Source organism: Symphalangus syndactylus, chromosome 8 (assembly GCF_028878055.3).
Source record: "Symphalangus syndactylus isolate Jambi chromosome 8, NHGRI_mSymSyn1-v2.1_pri, whole genome shotgun sequence".
In the NCBI taxonomy this organism is placed as follows: Eukaryota; Metazoa; Chordata; class Mammalia; order Primates; family Hylobatidae; genus Symphalangus; species Symphalangus syndactylus.
In genome coordinates, this window is record NC_072430.2 from 2,238,567 (window position 1) to 2,257,573 (window position 19,007).

Genomic DNA, 19,007 nt, shown 5'->3' on the forward strand with positions numbered 1-19,007 from the left:
TTATTTGTAGACATTCTTTTTCCCAATATAGGCCTCTTAGCGCTCAGAATGTCCAATTGCAGTTTCTACAGAAAGAGTGTTTCAGAACGGCTCAATCAAAAGTAATGTTCAACTCTGTTAGTTGAATGCACAGAACACAAAGAAGTTTCATACAATGCTTCTGTGTAGTTCATATTTGAACATATTCTTTTTCCACTATTACCCACTTAGCGCTACGAATGTCCAGTTGCATTTTCTACAGACAGAGTGTTTCAAAACTGCTCAATCAAAAGTATGGTTTAACTCTGTTAGCTGAATGCTCAGATCAGAAAGAAGTTTCACAGAATGCTTCTGTGTAGTTTATATTTGAATATATTCCTTTTTCCACTACTACGCTCTTAGCGCTCGAAATGTCCAGTTGCATTTTCTACAGAAAGAGTGTTCAGATCTGCTCAATCAAAAGTATGGTTTAACTCTGTTAGCTGAATGCACAGATCAGAAAGAAGTTTTACCGAATGATTCTGTGTAGTTTATATTTGAAGACATTCCTTTCTCCACTATTACCCTCTTAGCGCTCCGAATCTCCACTTGCATTTTCTACAAAAAGAGTGTTTCATAACTGCTCAATCAAAAATATGTTTTATCTCTGTTAACTGAATTTACAGATCAGAAATAAGTTTCACAGAATGAATCTGTGTAGTTTTAATTTGAAGATATTCTTTTTCCATTGTACGCCTCTTAGCGCTTAGCATGTCCAATTGCAGTTTCTACAGAAAGAGTATTTCAGAACGGCTCAATCAAAAGTAAGGTTCAACTCTGTTAGTTGAATGCACAGAACAGAAGGAATTTTCACAGAATGCTACTGTGTAGTTTATATTTGAATATATTCCTTTTTCCACAATTACCCTCTTAGCGCTCCGAATGTCCACTTGCATTTTCTACAGAAAGAGTGTTCAGAACTGCGCAATCAAAAGTATGGTTTAACTCTGTTAGCTTAATGAACATATCAGAAATAAGTTTCACACAATGCTTCTGTGTAGTTTTTATTTGAAGATATTATTTTTCCCAATATAGGTCTCTTAGCGCTCAGAATGTCCAATTGCAGTTTCTACAGAAAGAGTGTTTCAGAAACGCTCAATCAAAAGTAAGGTTCAACTCTGTTAGTTGAATGCACAGAACAGAAAGAAGTTTCATACAATGCTTCTGTGTAGTTTATATTTGAACATATTCTTTTTTCCACTATTACCCACTTAGCGCTACGAATGTCCAGTTGCATTTTCTACAGACAGAGTGTTTCAAAACTGCTCAATCAAAAGTATGGTTTAACTCTGTTAGCTGAATGCTCAGATCAGAAAGAAGTTTCACAGAATGCTTCTGTGTAGTTTATATTTGAATATATTCCTTTTTCCACTACTATTCTCTTAGCGCTCCAAATGTCCAGCTGCATTTTCTACAGAAAGAGAGTTCAGATCTGCTCAATCAAAAGTATGGTTTAACTCTGTTAGCTGAATGCACAGATCAGAAAGAAGTTTCACAGAATGATTCTGTGTAGTTTATATTTGGAGACATTCCTTTTTCCACTATTACCCTCTTAGCGCTCCGAATCTCCACTTGCATTTTCTACAGAAAGAGTGTTTCAGAACGGCTCAATCAAAACTAAGGTTCAACTCTTTTAGTAGAACAAACAGAACAGAAAGAAGTTTCACACAATTCTTCTGTGTAGTTTTTATTTGTAGACATTCTTTTTCCCAATATAGGCCTCTTAGCGCTCAGAATGTCCAATTGCAGTTTCTACAGAAAGAGTGTTTCAGAACGGCTCAATCAAAAGTAATGTTCAACTCTGTTAGTTGAATGCACAGAACACAAAGATGTTTCATACAATGCTTCTGTGTAGTTCATATTTGAACATATTCTTTTTCCACTATTACCCACTTAGCGCTACGAATGTCCAGTTGCATTTTCTACAGACAGAGTGTTTCAAAACTGCTCAATCAAAAGTATGGTTTAACTCTGTTAGCTGAATGCTCAGATCAGAAAGAAGTTTCACAGAATGCTTCTGTGTAGTTTATATTTGAATATATTCCTTTTTCCACTACTACGCTCTTAGCGCTCGAAATGTCCAGTTGCATTTTCTACAGAAAGAGTGTTCAGATCTGCTCAATCAAAAGTATGGTTTAACTCTGTTAGCTGAATGCACAGATCAGAAAGAAGTTTTACCGAATGAGTCTGTGTAGTTTATATTTGAAGACGTTCCTTTCTCCACTATTACCCCCTTAGCGCTCCGAATCTCCACTTGCATTTTCTACAAAAAGAGTGTTTCATAACTGCTCAATCAAAAATATGTTTTATCTCTGTTAACTGAATTTACAGATCAGAAATAAGTTTCACAGAATGCATCTGTGTAGTTTTTATTTGAAGATATTCTTTTTCCCAATGTACGCCTCTTAGCGCTTAGCATGTCCAATTGCAGTTTCTACAGAAAGAGTGTTTCAGAACGGCTCAATCAAAAGTAAGGTTCAACTCTGTTAATTGAATGCACAGAACAGAAAGAATTTTCACAGAATGCTACTCTGTAGTTTATATTTGAATATATTCCTTTTTCCACTATTACCCTCTTAGCGCTCCGAATGTCCACTTGCATTTTCTACAGAAAGAGTGTTCCGAACTGCGCAATCAAAAGTATGGTTTAACTCTGTTAGCTTAATGAACATATCAGAAATAAGTTTCACACAATGCTTCTGTGTAGTTTTTATTTGAAGATATTATTTTTCCCAATATAGGCCTCTTAGCGCTCAGAATGTCCAAATGCAGTTTCTACAGAAGGAGTGTTTCAGAAAGGCTCAATCAAAAGTAAGGTTCAACTCTGTTAGTTGAATGCACAGAACAGAAAGAAGTTTCATACAATGCTTCTGTGTAGTTTATATTTGAACATATTCTTTTTTCCACTATTACCCACTTAGCGCTACGAATGTCCAGTTGCATTTTCTACAGACAGAGTGTTTCAAAACTGCTCAATCAAAAGTATGGTTTAACTCTGTTAGCTGAATGCTCAGATCAGAAAGAAGTTTCACAGAATGCTTCTGTGTAGTTTATATTTGAATATATTCCTTTTTCCACTACTACTCTCTTAGCGCTCCAAATGTCCAGTTGCATTTTCTACAGAAAGAGAGTTCAGATCTGCTCAATCAAAAGTATGGTTTAACTCTGTTAGCTGAATGCACAGATCAGAAAGAAGTTTCACAGAATGATTCTGTGTAGTTTATATTTGAAGACATTCCTTTTTCCACTATTACCCTCTTAGCGCTCCGAATCTCCACTTGCATTTTCTACAAAAAGAGTGTTTCATAACTGCTCAATCAAAAATATGTTTTATCTCTGTTAACTGAATTTACAGATCAGAAATAAGTTTCACAGAATGCATCTGTGTAGTTTTTATTTGAAGATATTCTTTTTCCCAATGTACGCCTCTTAGCGCTTAGCATGTCCAATTGCAGTTTCTACAGAAAGAGTGTTTCAGAACGGCTCAATCAAAATAAGGTTCAACTCTGTTAGTTGAATGCACAGAACAGAAAGAATTTTCACAGAATGTTACTGTGTAGTATATATTTGAATATATTCCTTTTTCCACTATTACCCTCTTAGCGCTCCGAATGTCCACTTGCATTTTCTACAGAAAGAGTGTTCAGAACTGCGCAATCAAAAGTATGGTTTAACTCTGTTAGCTTAATGAACATATCAGAAATAAGTTTCACACAATGCTTCTGTGTAGTTTTTATTTGAAGATATTATTTTTCCCAATATAGGCCTCTTAGCGCTCAGAATGTCCAATTGCAGTTTCTACAGAAAGAGTGTTTCAGAAAGGCTCAATCAAAAGTAAGGTTCAACTCTGTTAGTTGAATGCACAGAACAGAAAGAAGTTTCATACAATGCTTCTGTGTAGTTTATATTTGAACATATTCTTTTTTCCACTATTACCCACTTAGCGCTACGAATGTCCAGTTGCATTTTCTACAGACAGAGTGTTTCAAAACTGCTCAATCAAAAGTATGGTTTAACTCTGTTAGCTGAATGCTCAGATCAGAAAGAAGTTTCACAGAATGCTTCTGTGTAGTTTATATTTGAATATATTCCTTTTTCCACTACTACTCTCTTAGCGCTCCAAATGTCCAGTTGCATTTTCTACAGAAAGAGAGTTCAGATCTGCTCAATCAAAAGTATGGTTTAACTCTGTTAGCTGAATGCACAGATCAGAAAGAAGTTTCACAGAATGATTCTGTGTAGTTTATATTTGGAGACATTCCTTTTTCCACTATTACCCTCTTAGCGCTCCGAATCTCCACTTGCATTTTCTACAGAAAGAGTGTTTCAGAACCACTCAATCAAAACTAAGGTTCAACTCTTTTAGTTGAACAAACAGAACAGAAAGAAGTTTCACACAATTCTTCTGTGTAGTTTTTATTTGTAGACATTCTTTTTCCCAATATAGGCCTCTTAGCGCTCAGAATGTCCAATTGCAGTTTCTACAGAAAGAGTGTTTCAGAACGGCTCAATCAAAAGTAATGTTCAACTCTGTTAGTTGAATGCACAGAACACAAAGAAGTTTCATACAATGCTTCTGTGTAGTTCATATTTGAACATATTCTTTTTCCACTATTACCCACTTAGCGCTACGAATGTCCAGTTGCATTTTCTACAGACAGAGTGTTTCAAAACTGCTCAATCAAAAGTATGGTTTAACTCTGTTAGCTGAATGCTCAGATCAGAAAGAAGTTTCACAGAATGCTTCTGTGTAGTTTATATTTGAATATATTCCTTTTTCCACTACTACGCTCTTAGCGCTCCAAATGTCCAGTTGCATTTTCTACAGAAAGAGTGTTCAGATCTGCTCAATCAAAAGTATGGTTTAACTTTGTTAGCTGAATGCACAGATCAGAAAGAAGTTTCACCGAATGATTCTGTGTAGTTTATATTTGAAGACATTCCTTTTTCCACTATTACCCCCTTAGCGCTCCGAATCTCCACTTGCATTTTCTACAAAAAGAGTGTTTCATAACTGCTCAATCAAAAATATGTTTTATCTCTGTTAACTGAATTTACAGATCAGAAATAAGTTTCACAGAATGCATCTGTGTAGTTTTTATTTGAAGATATTCTTTTTCCCAATGTACGCCTCTTAGCGCTTAGCATGTCCAATTGCAGTTTCTACAGAAAGAGTGTTTCAGAACGGCTCAATCAAAAGTAAGGTTCAACTCTGTTAGTTGAATGCACAGAACAGAAAGAATTTTCACAGAATGTTACTGTGTAGTTTATATTTGAATATATTCCTTTTTCCACTATTACCCTCTTAGCGCTCCGAATGTCCACTTGCATTTTCTACAGAAAGAGTGTTCAGAACTGCGCAATCAAAAGTATGGTTTAACTCTGTTAGCTTAATGAACATATCAGAAATAAGTTTCACACAATGCTTCTGTGTAGTTTTTATTTGAAGTTATTATTTTTCCCAATATAGGCCTCTTAGCGCTCAGAATGTCCAATTGCAGTTTCTACAGAAAGAGTGTTTCAGAAAGGCTCAATCAAAAGTAAGGTTCAACTCTGTTAGTTGAATGCACAGAACAGAAAGAAGTTTCATACAATGCTTCTGTGTAGTTTATATTTGAACATATTCTTTTTTCCACTATTACCCACTTAGCGCTACGAATGTCCAGTTGCATTTTCTACAGACAGAGTGTTTCAAAACTGCTCAATCAAAAGTATGGTTTAACTCTGTTAGCTGAATGCTCAGATCAGAAAGAAGTTTCACAGAATGCTTCTGTGTAGTTTATATTTGAATATATTCCTTTTTCCACTACTACTCTCTTAGCGCTCCAAATGTCCAGTTGCATTTTCTACAGAAAGAGAGTTCAGATCTGCTCAATCAAAAGTATGGTTTAACTCTGTTAGCTGAATGCACAGATCAGAAAGAAGTTTCACAGAATGATTCTGTGTAGTTTATATTTGGAGACATTCCTTTTTCCACTATTACCCTCTTAGCGCTCCGAATCTCCACTTGCATTTTCTACAGAAAGAGTGTTTCAGAACCACTCAATCAAAACTAAGGTTCAACTCTTTTAGTTGAACAAACAGAACAGAAAGAAGTTTCACACAATTCTTCTGTGTAGTTTTTATTTGTAGACATTCTTTTTCCCAATATAGGCCTCTTAGCGCTCAGAATGTCCAATTGCAGTTTCTACAGAAAGAGTGTTTCAGAACGGCTCAATCAAAAGTAATGTTCAACTCTGTTAGTTGAATGCACAGAACACAAAGAAGTTTCATACAATGCTTCTGTGTAGTTCATATTTGAACATATTCTTTTTCCACTATTACCCACTTAGCGCTACGAATGTCCAGTTGCATTTTCTACAGACAGAGTGTTTCAAAACTGCTCAATCAAAAGTATGGTTTAACTCTGTTAGCTGAATGCTCAGATCAGAAAGAAGTTTCACAGAATGCTTCTGTGTAGTTTATATTTGAATATATTCCTTTTTCCACTACTACGCTCTTAGCTCTCCAAATGTCCAGTTGCATTTTCTACAGAAAGAGTGTTCAGATCTGCTCAATCAAAAGTATGGTTTAACTCTGTTAGCTGAATGCACAGATCAGAAATAAGTTTCACCCAATGATTCTGTGTAGTTTATATTTGAAGACATTCCTTTTTCCACTATTACCCTCTTAGCGCTCCGAATCTCCACTTGCATTTTCTACAGAAAGAGTGTTTCAGAACCGCTCAATCAAAACTAAGGTTCAACTCTTTTAGTTGAACAAACAGAACAGAAAGAATTTTCACACAATTCTTCTGTGTAGTTTTTATTTGTAGACATTCTTTTTCCCAATATAGGCCTCTTAGCGCTCAGAATGTCCAATTGCAGTTTCTACAGAAAGAGTGTTTCAGAACGGCTCAATCAAAAGTAATGTTCAACTCTGTTAGTTGAATGCACAGAACACAAAGAAGTTTCATACAATGCTTCTGTGTAGTTCATATTTGAACATATTCTATTTCCACTATTACCCACTTTGCGCTACGAATGTCCAGTTGCATTTTCTACAGACAGAGTGTTTCAAAACTGCTCAATCAAAAGTATGGTTTAAATCTGTTAGCTGAATGCTCAGATCTGAAAGAAGTTTCACAGAATGCTTCTGTGTAGTTTATATTTGAATATATTCCTTTTTCCACTACTACGCTCTTAGCGCTCGAAATGTCCAGTTGCATTTTCTACAGAAAGAGTGTTCAGATCTGCTCAATCAAAAGTATGGTTTAACTCTGTTAGCTGAATGCACAGATCAGAAAGAAGTTTTACCGAATGATTCTGTGTAGTTTATATTTGAAGACATTCCTTTTTCCACTATTACCATCTTAGTGCTCCGAATCTCCACTTGCATTTTCTACAAAAAGAGTGTTTCATAACTGCTCAATCAAAAATATGTTTTATCTCTGTTAACTGAATTTACAGATCAGAAATAAGTTTCACAGAATGCATCTGTGTAGTTTTTATTTGAAAATATTCTTTTTCCCAATGTAGGCCTCTTAGCGCTTAGCATGTCCAATTGCAGTTTCTACAGAAAGAGAGTTTCAGAACGGCTCAATCAAAAGTAAGGTTCAACTCTGTTAGTTGAATGCACAGAACAGAAAGAATTTTCACAGAATGCTACTGTGTAGTTTATATTTGAATATATTCCTTTTTCCACTATTACCCTCTTAGCGCTCCGAATGTCCACTTGCATTTTCTACAGAAAGAGTGTTCAGAACTGCGCAATCAAAAGTATGGTTTAACTCTGTTAGCTTAATGAACATATCAGAAATAAGTTTCACACAATTCTTCTGTGTAGTTTTTATTTGAAGATATTATTTTTCCCAATATAGGCCTCTTAGCGCTCAGAATGTCCAATTGCAGTTTCTACAGAAAGAGTGTTTCAGAAAGGCTCAATCAAAAGTAAGGTTCAACTCTGTTAGTTGAATGCACAGAACAGAAAGAAGTTTCATACAATGCTTCTGTGTAGTTTATATTTGAACATATTCTTTTTTCCACTATTACCCACTTAGCGCTACGAATGTCCAATTGCATTTTCTACAGACAGAGTGTTTCAAAACTGCTCAATCAAAAGTATGGTTTAACTCTGTTAGCTGAATGCTCAGATCAGAAAGAAGTTTCACAGAATGCTTCTGTGTAGTTTATATTTGAATATATTCCTTTTTCCACTACTACTCTCTTAGCGCTCCAAATGTCCAGTTGCATTTTCTACAGAAAGAGAGTTCAGATCTGCTCAATCAAAAGTATGGTTTAACTCTGTTAGCTGAATGCACAGATCAGAAAGAAGTTTCACAGAATGATTCTGTGTAGTTTATATTTGGAGACATTCCTTTTTCCACTATTACCCTCTTAGCGCTCCGAATCTCCACTTGCATTTTCTACAGAAAGAGTGTTTCAGAACCGCTCAATCAAAACTAAGGTTCATCTCTTTTAGTTGAACAAACAGAACAGAAAGAAGTTTCACGCAATTCTTCTGTGTAGTTTTTATTTGTAGACATTCTTTTTCCCAATATAGGCCTCTTAGCGCTCAGAATGTCCAATTGCAGTTTCTACAGAATGAGTGTTTCAGAACGGCTCAATCAAAAGTAATGTTCAACTCTGTTAGTTGAATGCACAGAACACAAAGAAGTTTCATACAATGCTTCTGTGTAGTTCATATTTGAACATATTCTTTTTCCACTATTACCCACTTAGCGCTACGAATGTCCAGTTGCATTTTCTACAGACAGAGTGTTTCAAAACTGCTCAATCAAAAGTATGGTTTAATTCTGTTAGCTGAATGCTCAGATCAGAAAGAAGTTTCACAGAATGCTTCTGTGTAGTTTATATTTGAATATATTCCTTTTTCCACTACTACGCTCTTAGCGCTCCAAATGTCCAGTTGCATTGTCTACAGAAAGAGTGTTCAGATCTGCTCAATCAAAAGTATGGTTTAACTCTGTTAGCTGAATGCACAGATCAGAAAGAAGTTTCACCGAATGATTCTGTGTAGTTTATATTTGAAGACATTCCTTTTTCCACTATTACCCTCTTAGCGCTCCGAATCTCCACTTGCATTTTCTACAAAAAGAGTGTTTCATAACTGCTCAATCAAAAATATGTTTTATCTCTGTTAACTGAATTTACAGATCAGAAATAAGTTTCACAGAATGCATCTGTGTAGTTTTTATTTGAAGATATTCTTTTTCCCAATGTACTCCTCTTAGCGCTTAGCATGTCCAATTGCAGTTTCTACAGAAAGAGTGTTTCAGAACGGCTCAATAAAAAGTAAGGTTCAACTCTGTTAGTTGAATGCACAGAACAGAAAGAATTTTCACAGAATGCTACTGTGTAGTTTATATTTGAATATATTCCTTTTTCCACTATTACCCTCTTAGCGCTCCGAATGTCCACTTGCATTTTCTACAGAAAGAGTGTTCAGAACTGCGCAATCAAAAGTATGGTTTAACTCTGTTAGCTTAATGAACATATCAGAAATAAGTTTCACACAATGCTTCTGTGTAGTTTTTATTTGAAGTTATTATTTTTCCCAATATAGGCCTCTTAGCGCTCAGAATGTCCAATTGCAGTTTCTACAGAAAGAGTGTTTCAGAAAGGCTCAATCAAAAGTAAGGTTCAACTCTGTTAGTTGAATGCACAGAACAGAAAGAAGTTTCATACAATGCTTCTGTGTAGTTTATATTTGAACATATTCTTTTTTCCACTATTACCCACTTAGCGCTACGAATGTCCAGTTGCATTTTCTACAGACAGAGTGTTTCAAAACTGCTCAATCAAAAGTATGGTTTCACTCTGTTAGCTGAATGCTCAGATCAGAAAGAAGTTTCACAGAATGCTTCTGTGTAGTTTATATTTGAATATATTCCTTTTTCCACTACTACGCTCTTAGCTCTCCAAATGTCCAGTTGCATTTTCTACAGAAAGAGTGTTCAGATCTGCTCAATCAAAAGTATGGTTTAACTCTGTTAGCTGAATGCACAGATCAGAAAGAAGTTTCACCCAATGATTCTGTGTAGTTTATATTTGAAGACATTCCTTTTTCCACTATTACCCTCTTAGCGCTCCGAATCTCCACTTGCATTTTCTACAGAAAGAGTGTTTCAGAACCGCTCAATCAAAACTAAGGTTCAACTCTTTTAGTTGAACAAACAGAACAGAAAGAAGTTTCACACAATTCTTCTGTGTAGTTTTAATTTGTAGACATTCTTTTTCCCAATATAGGCCTCTTAGCGCTCAGAATGTCCAATTGCAGTTTCTACAGAAAGAGTGTTTCAGAACGGCTCAATCAAAAGTAATGTTCAACTCTGTTAGTTGAATGCACAGAACACAAAGAAGTTTCATACAATGCTTCTGTGTAGTTCATATTTGAACATATTCTATTTCCACTATTACCCACTTTGCGCTACGAATGTCCAGTTGCATTTTCTACAGACAGAGTGTTTCAAAACTGCTCAATCAAAAGTATGGTTTAAATCTGTTAGCTGAATGCTCAGATCTGAAAGAAGTTTCACAGAATGCTTCTGTGTAGTTTATATTTGAATATATTCCTTTTTCCACTACTACGCTCTTAGCGCTCGAAATGTCCAGTTGCATTTTCTACAGAAAGAGTGTTAAGAACTGCTCAATCAAAAGTATGGTTTAACTCTGTTAGCTGAATGCACAGATCAGAAAGAAGTTTCACCGAATGATTCTGTGTAGTTTATATTTGAAGACATTCCTTTTTCCACTATTACCATCTTAGTGCTCCGAATCTCCACTTGCATTTTCTACAAAAAGAGTGTTTCATAACTGCTCAATCAAAAATATGTTTTATCTCTGTTAACTGAATTTACAGATCAGAAATAAGTTTCACAGAATGCATCTGTGTAGTTTTTATTTGAAAATATTCTTTTTCCCAATGTAGGCCTCTTAGCGCTTAGCATGTCCAATTGCAGTTTCTACAGAAAGAGAGTTTCAGAACGGCTCAATCAAAAGTAAGGTTCAACTCTGTTAGTTGAATGCACAGAACAGAAAGAATTTTCACAGAATGCTACTGTGTAGTTTATATTTGAATATATTCCTTTTTCCACTATTACCCTCTTAGCGCTCCGAATGTCCACTTGCATTTTCTACAGAAAGAGTGTTCAGAACTGCGCAATCAAAAGTATGGTTTAACTCTGTTAGCTTAATGAACATATCAGAAATAAGTTTCACACAATGCTTCTGTGTAGTTTTTATTTGAAGATATTATTTTTCCCAATATAGGCCTCTTAGCGCTCAGAATGTCCAATTGCAGTTTCTACAGAAAGAGTGTTTCAGAAAGGCTCAATCAAAAGTAAGGTTCAACTCTGTTAGTTGAATGCACAGAACAGAAAGAAGTTTCATACAATGCTTCTGTGTAGTTTATATTTGAACATATTCTTTTTTCCACTATTACCCACTTAGCGCTACGAATGTCCAGTTGCATTTTCTACAGACAGAGTGTTTCAAAACTGCTCAATCAAAAGTATGGTTTAACTCTGTTAGCTGAATGCTCAGATCAGAAAGTAGTTTCACAGAATGCTTCTGTGTAGTTTATATTTGAATATATTCCTTTTTCCACTACTACTCTCTTAGCGCTCCAAATGTCCAGTTGCATTTTCTACAGAAAGAGAGTTCAGATCTGCTCAATCAAAAGTATGGTTTAACTCTGTTAGCTGAATGCACAGATCAGAAAGAAGTTTCACAGAATGATTCTGTGTAGTTTATATTTGGAGACATTCCTTTTTCCACTATTACCCTCTTAGCGCTCCGAATCTCCCCTTGCATTTTCTACAGAAAGAGTGTTTCAGAACCGCTCAATCAAAACTAAGGTTCAACTCTTTTAGTTGAACAAACAGAACAGAAAGAAGTTTCACACAATTCTTCTGTGTAGTTTTTATTTGTAGACATTCTTTTTCCCAATATAGGCCTCTTAGCGCTCAGAATGTCCAATTGCAGTTTCTACAGAAAGAGTGTTTCAGAACGGCTCAATCAAAAGTAATGTTCAACTCTGTTAGTTGAATGCACAGAACACAAAGAAGTTTCATACAATGCTTCTGTGTAGTTCATATTTGAACATATTCTTTTACCACTATTACCCACTTAGCGCTACGAATGTCCAGTTGCATTTTCTACAGACAGAGGGTTTCAAAACTGCTCAATCAAAAGTATGGTTTAACTCTGTTAGCTGAATGCTCAGATCAGAAAGAAGTTTCACAGAATGCTTCTGTGTAGTTTATATTTGAATATATTCCTTTTTCCACTACTACGCTCTTATCGCTCGAAATGTCCAGTTGCATTTTCTACAGAAAGAGTGTTCAGATCTGCTCAATCAAAAGTATGGTTTAACTCTGTTAGCTGAATGCACAGATCAGAAAGAAGTTTTACCGAATGATTCTGTGTAGTTTATATTTGAAGACATTCCTTTCTCCACTATTACCCTCTTAGCGCTCCGAATCTCCACTTGCATTTTCTACAAAAAGAGTGTTTCATAACTGCTCAATCAAAAATATGTTTTATCTCTGTTAACTGAATTTACAGATCAGAAATAAGTTTCACAGAATGCATCTCTGTAGTTTTTATTTGAAGATATTCTTTTTCCCAATGTACGCCTCTTAGCGCTTAGCATGTCCAATTGCAGTTTCTACAGAAAGAGTGTTTCAGAACGGCTCAATCAAAAGTAAGGTTCAACTCTGTTAGTTGAATGCACAGAACAGAAAGAATTTTCACAGAATGCTACTGTGTAGTTTATATTTGAATATATTCCTTTTTCAACTATTACCCTCTTAGCGCTCCGAATGTCCACTTGCATTTTCTACAGAAAGAGTGTTCAGAACTGCGCAATCAAAAGTATGGTTTAACTCTGTTAGCTTAATGAACATATCAGAAATAAGTTTCACACAATGCTTCTGTGTAGTTTTTATTTGAAGATATTATTTTTCCCAATAGAGGCCTCTTAGCGCTCAGAATGTCCAATTGCAGTTTCTACAGAAAGAGTGTTTCAGAAAGGCTCAATCAAAAGTAAGGTTCAACTCTGTTAGTTGAATGCACAGAACAGAAAGAAGTTTCATACAATGCTTCTGTGTAGTTTATATTTGAACATATTCTTTTTTCCACTATTACCCACTTAGCGCTACGAATGTCCAGTTGCATTTTCTACAGACAGAGTGTTTCCAAACTGCTCAATCAAAAGTATGGTTTAACTCTGTTAGCTGAATGCTCAGATCAGAAAGAAGTTTCACAGAATGCTTCTGTGTAGTTTATATTTTTATATATTCCTTTTTCCACTACTACTCTCTTAGCGCTCCAAATGTCCAGTTGCATTTTCTACAGAAAGAGAGTTCAGATCTGCTCAATCAAAAGTATGGTTTAACTCTGTTAGCTGAATGCACAGATCAGAAAGAAGTTTCACAGAATGATTCTGTGTAGTTTATATTTGGAGACATTCCTTTTTCCACTATTACCCTCTTAGCGCTCCGAATCTCCACTTGCATTTTCTACAGAAAGAGTGTTTCAGAACGGCTCAATCAAAACTAAGGTTCATCTCTTTTAGTTGAACAAACAGAACAGAAAGAAGTTTCACACAATTCTTCTGTGTTGTTTTTATTTGTAGACATTCTTTTTCCCAATATAGGCCTCTTAGCGCTCAGAATGTCCAATTGCAGTTTCTACAGAAAGAGTGTTTCAGAACGGCTCAATCAAAAGTAATGTTCAACTCTGTTAGTTGAATGCACAGAACACAAAGAAGTTTCATACAATGCTTCTGTGTAGTTCATATTTGAACATATTCTATTTCCACTATTACCCACTTTGCGCTACGAATGTCCAGTTGCATTTTCTACAGACAGAGTGTTTCAAAACTGCTCAATCAAAAGTATGGTTTAAATCTGTTAGCTGAATGCTCAGATCTGAAAGAAGTTTCACAGAATGCTTCTGTGTAGTTTATATTTGAATATATTCCTTTTTCCACTACTACGCTCTTAGCGCTCGAAATGTCCAGTTGCATTTTCTACAGAAAGAGTGTTAAGAACTGCTCAATCAAAAGTATGGTTTAACTCTGTTAGCTGAATGCACAGATCAGAAAGAAGTTTCACCGAATGATTCTGTGTAGTTTATATTTGAAGACATTCCTTTTTCCACTATTACCATCTTAGTGCTCCGAATCTCCACTTGCATTTTCTACAAAAAGAGTGTTTCATAACTGCTCAATCAAAAATATGTTTTATCTCTGTTAACTGAATTTACAGATCAGAAATAAGTTTCACAGAATGCATCTGTGTAGTTTTTATTTGAAAATATTCTTTTTCCCAATGTAGGCCTCTTAGCGCTTAGCATGTCCAATTGCAGTTTCTACAGAAAGAGAGTTTCAGAACGGCTCAATCAAAAGTAAGGTTCAACTCTGTTAGTTGAATGCACAGAACAGAAAGAATTTTCACAGAATGCTACTGTGTAGTTTATATTTGAATATATTCCTTTTTCCACTATTACCCTCTTAGCGCTCCGAATGTCCACTTGCATTTTCTACAGAGTGTTCAGAACTGCGCAATCAAAAGTATGGTTTAACTCTGTTAGCTTAATGAACATATCAGAAATAAGTTTCACACAATGCTTCTGTGTAGTTTTTATTTGAAGATATTATTTTTCCCAATATAGGCCTCTTAGCGCTCAGAATGTCCAATTGCAGTTTCTACAGAAAGAGTGTTTCAGAAAGGCTCAATCAAAAGTAAGGTTCAACTCTGTTAGTTGAATGCACAGAACAGAAAGAAGTTTCATACAATGCTTCTGTGTAGTTTATATTTGAACATATTCTTTTTTCCACTATTACCCACTTAGCGCTACGAATGTCCAGTTGCATTTTCTACAGACAGAGTGTTTCAAAACTGCTCAATCAAAAGTATGGTTTAACTCTGTTAGCTGAATGCTCAGATCAGAAAGTAGTTTCACAGAATGCTTCTGTGTAGTTTATATTTGAATATATTCCTTTTTCCACTACTACTCTCTTAGCGCTCCAAATGTCCAGTTGCATTTTCTACAGAAAGAGAGTTCAGATCTGCTCAATCAAAAGTATGGTTTAACTCTGTTAGCTGAATGCACAGATCAGAAAGAAGTTTCACAGAATGATTCTGTGTAGTTTATATTTGGAGACATTCCTTTTTCCACTATTACCCTCTTAGCGCTCCGAATCTCCCCTTGCATTTTCTACAGAAAGAGTGTTTCAGAACCGCTCAATCAAAACTAAGGTTCAACTCTTTTAGTTGAACAAACAGAACAGAAAGAAGTTTCACACAATTCTTCTGTGTAGTTTTTATTTGTAGACATTCTTTTTCCCAATATAGGCCTCTTAGCGCTCAGAATGTCCAATTGCAGTTTCTACAGAAAGAGTGTTTCAGAACGGCTCAATCAAAAGTAACGTTCAACTCTGTTATTTGAATGCACAGAACACAAAGAAGTTTCATACAATGCTTCTGTGTAGTTCATATTTGAACATATTCTTTTACCACTATTACCCACTTAGCGCTACGAATGTCCAGTTGCATTTTCTACAGACAGAGGGTTTCAAAACTGCTCAATCAAAAGTATGGTTTAACTCTGTTAGCTGAATGCTCAGATCAGAAAGAAGTTTCACAGAATGCTTCTGTGTAGTTTATATTTGAATATATTCCTTTTTCCACTACTACGCTCTTATCGCTCGAAATGTCCAGTTGCATTTTCTACAGAAAGAGTGTTCAGATCTGCTCAATCAAAAGTATGGTTTAACTCTGTTAGCTGAATGCACAGATCAGAAAGAAGTTTTACCGAATGATTCTGTGTAGTTTATATTTGAAGACATTCCTTTCTCCACTATTACCCTCTTAGCGCTCCGAATCTCCACTTGCATTTTCTACAAAAAGAGTGTTTCATAACTGCTCAATCAAAAATATGTTTTATCTCTGTTAACTGAATTTACAGATCAGAAATAAGTTTCACAGAATGCATCTCTGTAGTTTTTATTTGAAGATATTCTTTTTCCCAATGTACGCCTCTTAGCGCTTAGCATGTCCAATTGCAGTTTCTACAGAAAGAGTGTTTCAGAACGGCTCAATCAAAAGTAAGGTTCAACTCTGTTAGTTGAATGCACAGAACAGAAAGAATTTTCACAGAATGCTACTGTGTAGTTTATATTTGAATATATTCTTTTTTCAACTATTACCCTCTTAGCGCTCCGAATGTCCACTTGCATTTTCTACAGAAAGAGTGTTCAGAACTGCGCAATCAAAAGTATGGTTTAACTCTGTTAGCTTAATGAACATATCAGAAATAAGTTTCACACAATGCTTCTGTGTAGTTTTTATTTGAAGATATTATTTTTCCCAATAGAGGCCTCTTAGCGCTCAGAATGTCCAATTGCAGTTTCTACAGAAAGAGTGTTTCAGAAAGGCTCAATCAAAAGTAAGGTTCAACTCTGTTAGTTGAATGCACAGAACAGAAAGAAGTTTCATACAATGCTTCTGTGTAGTTTATATTTGAACATATTCTTTTTTCCACTATTACCCACTTAGCGCTACGAATGTCCAGTTGCATTTTCTACAGACAGAGTGTTTCCAAACTGCTCAATCAAAAGTATGGTTTAACTCTGTTAGCTGAATGCTCAGATCAGAAAGAAGTTTCACAGAATGCTTCTGTGTAGTTTATATTTTTATATATTCCTTTTTCCACTACTACTCTCTTAGCGCTCCAAATGTCCAGTTGCATTTTCTACAGAAAGAGAGTTCAGATCTGCTCAATCAAAAGTATGGTTTAACTCTGTTAGCTGAATGCACAGATCAGAAAGAAGTTTCACAGAATGATTCTGTGTAGTTTATATTTGGAGACATTCCTTTTTCCACTATTACCCTCTTAGCGCTCCGAATCTCCACTTGCATTTTCTACAGAAAGAGTGTTTCAGAACGGCTCAATCAAAACTAAGGTTCATCTCTTTTAGTTGAACAAACAGAACAGAAAGAAGTTTCACACAATTCTTCTGTGTAGTTTTTATTTGTAGACATTCTTTTTCCCAATATAGGCCTCTTAGCGCTCAGAATGTCCAATTGCAGTTTCTACAGAAAGAGTGTTTCAGAACGGCTCAATCAAAAGTAATGTTCAACTCTGTTAGTTGAATGCACAGAACACAAAGTAGTTTCATACAATGCTTCTGTGTAGTTCATATTTGAACATATTCTTTTTCCACTATTACCCACTTAGCGCTACGAATGTCCAGTTGCATTTTCTACAGACAGAGTGTTTCAAAACTGCTCAATCAAAAGTATGGTTTAACTCTGTTAGCTGAATGCTCAGATCAGAAAGAAGTTTCACAGAATGCTTCTGTGTAGTTTATATTTGAATATATTCCTTTTTCCACTACTACGCTCTTAGCGCTCGAAATGTCCAGTTGCATTGTCTACAGAAAGAGTGTTCAGATCTGCTCAATCAAAAGTATGGTTTAACTCTGTTAGCTGAATGCACAGATCAGAAAGAAGTTTCACCGAATGATTCTGTGTAGTTTATATTTGAAGACATTCCTTTTTCCACTATTACCCTCTTAGCGCTCCGAATCTCCACTTGCATTTTCTACAAAAAGAGTGTTTCATAACTGCTCAATCAAAAATATGTTTTATCTCTGTTAACTGAATTTACAGATCAGAAATAAGTTTCACAGAATGCATCTGTGTAGTTTTTATTTGAAGATATTCTTTTTCCCAATGTACTCCTCTTAGCGCTTAGCATGTCCAATTGCAGTTTCTACAGAAAGAGTGTTTCAGAACGGCTCAATAAAAAGTAAGGTTCAACTCTGTTAGTTGAATGCACAGAACAGAAAGAATTTTCACAGAATGCTACTGTGTAGTTTATATTTGAATATATTCCTTTTTCCACTATTACCCTCTTAGCGCTCCGAATGTCCACTTGCATTTTCTACAGAAAGAGTGTTCAGAACTGCGCAATCAAATGTATGGTTTAACTCTGTTAGCTTAATGAACATATCAGAAATAAGTTTCACACAATGCTTCTGTGTAGTTTTTATTTGAAGTCATTATTTTTCCCAATATAGGCCTCTTAGCGCTCAGAATGTCCAATTGCAGTTTGTACAGAAAGAGTGTTTCAGAAAGGCTCAATCAAAAGTAAGGTTCAACTCTGTTAGTTGAATGCACAGAACAGAAAGAAGTTTCATACAATGCTTCTGTGTAGTTTATATTTGAACATATTCTTTTTTCCACTATTACCCACTTAGCGCTACGAATGTCCAGTTGCATTTTCTACAGACAGAGTGTTTCAAAACTGCTCAATCAAAAGTATGGTTTCACTCTGTTAGCTGAATGCTCAGATCAGAAAGAAGTTTCACAGAATGCTTCTGTGTAGTTTATATTTGAATATATTCCTTTTTCCACTACTACGCTCTTAGCTCTCCAAATGTCCAGTTGCATTTTCTACAGAAAGAGTGTTCAGATCTGCTCAATCAAAAGTATGGTTTAACTCTGTTAGCTGAATGCACAGATCAGAAAGAAGTTTCACCCAATGATTCTGTGTAGTTTATATTTGAAGACATTCCTTTTTCCACTATTACCCTCTTAGCGCTCCGAATCTCCACTTGCATTTTCTACAGAAAGAGTGTTTCAGAACCGCTCAATCAAAACTAAGGTTCAACTCTTTTAGTTGAACAAACAGAACAGAAAGAAGTTTCACACAATTCTTCTGTGTAGTTTTAATTTGTAGACATTCTTTTTCCCAATATAGGCCTCTTAGCGCTCAGAATGTCCAATGGCAGTTTCTACAGAAAGAGTGTTTCAGAACGGCTCAATCAAAAGTAATGTTCAACTCTGTTAGTTGAATGCACAGAACACAAAGAAGTTTCATACAATGCTTCTGTGTAGTTCATATTTGAACATATTCTATTTCCACTATTACCCACTTTGCGCTACGAATGTCCAGTTGCATTTTCTACAGACAGAG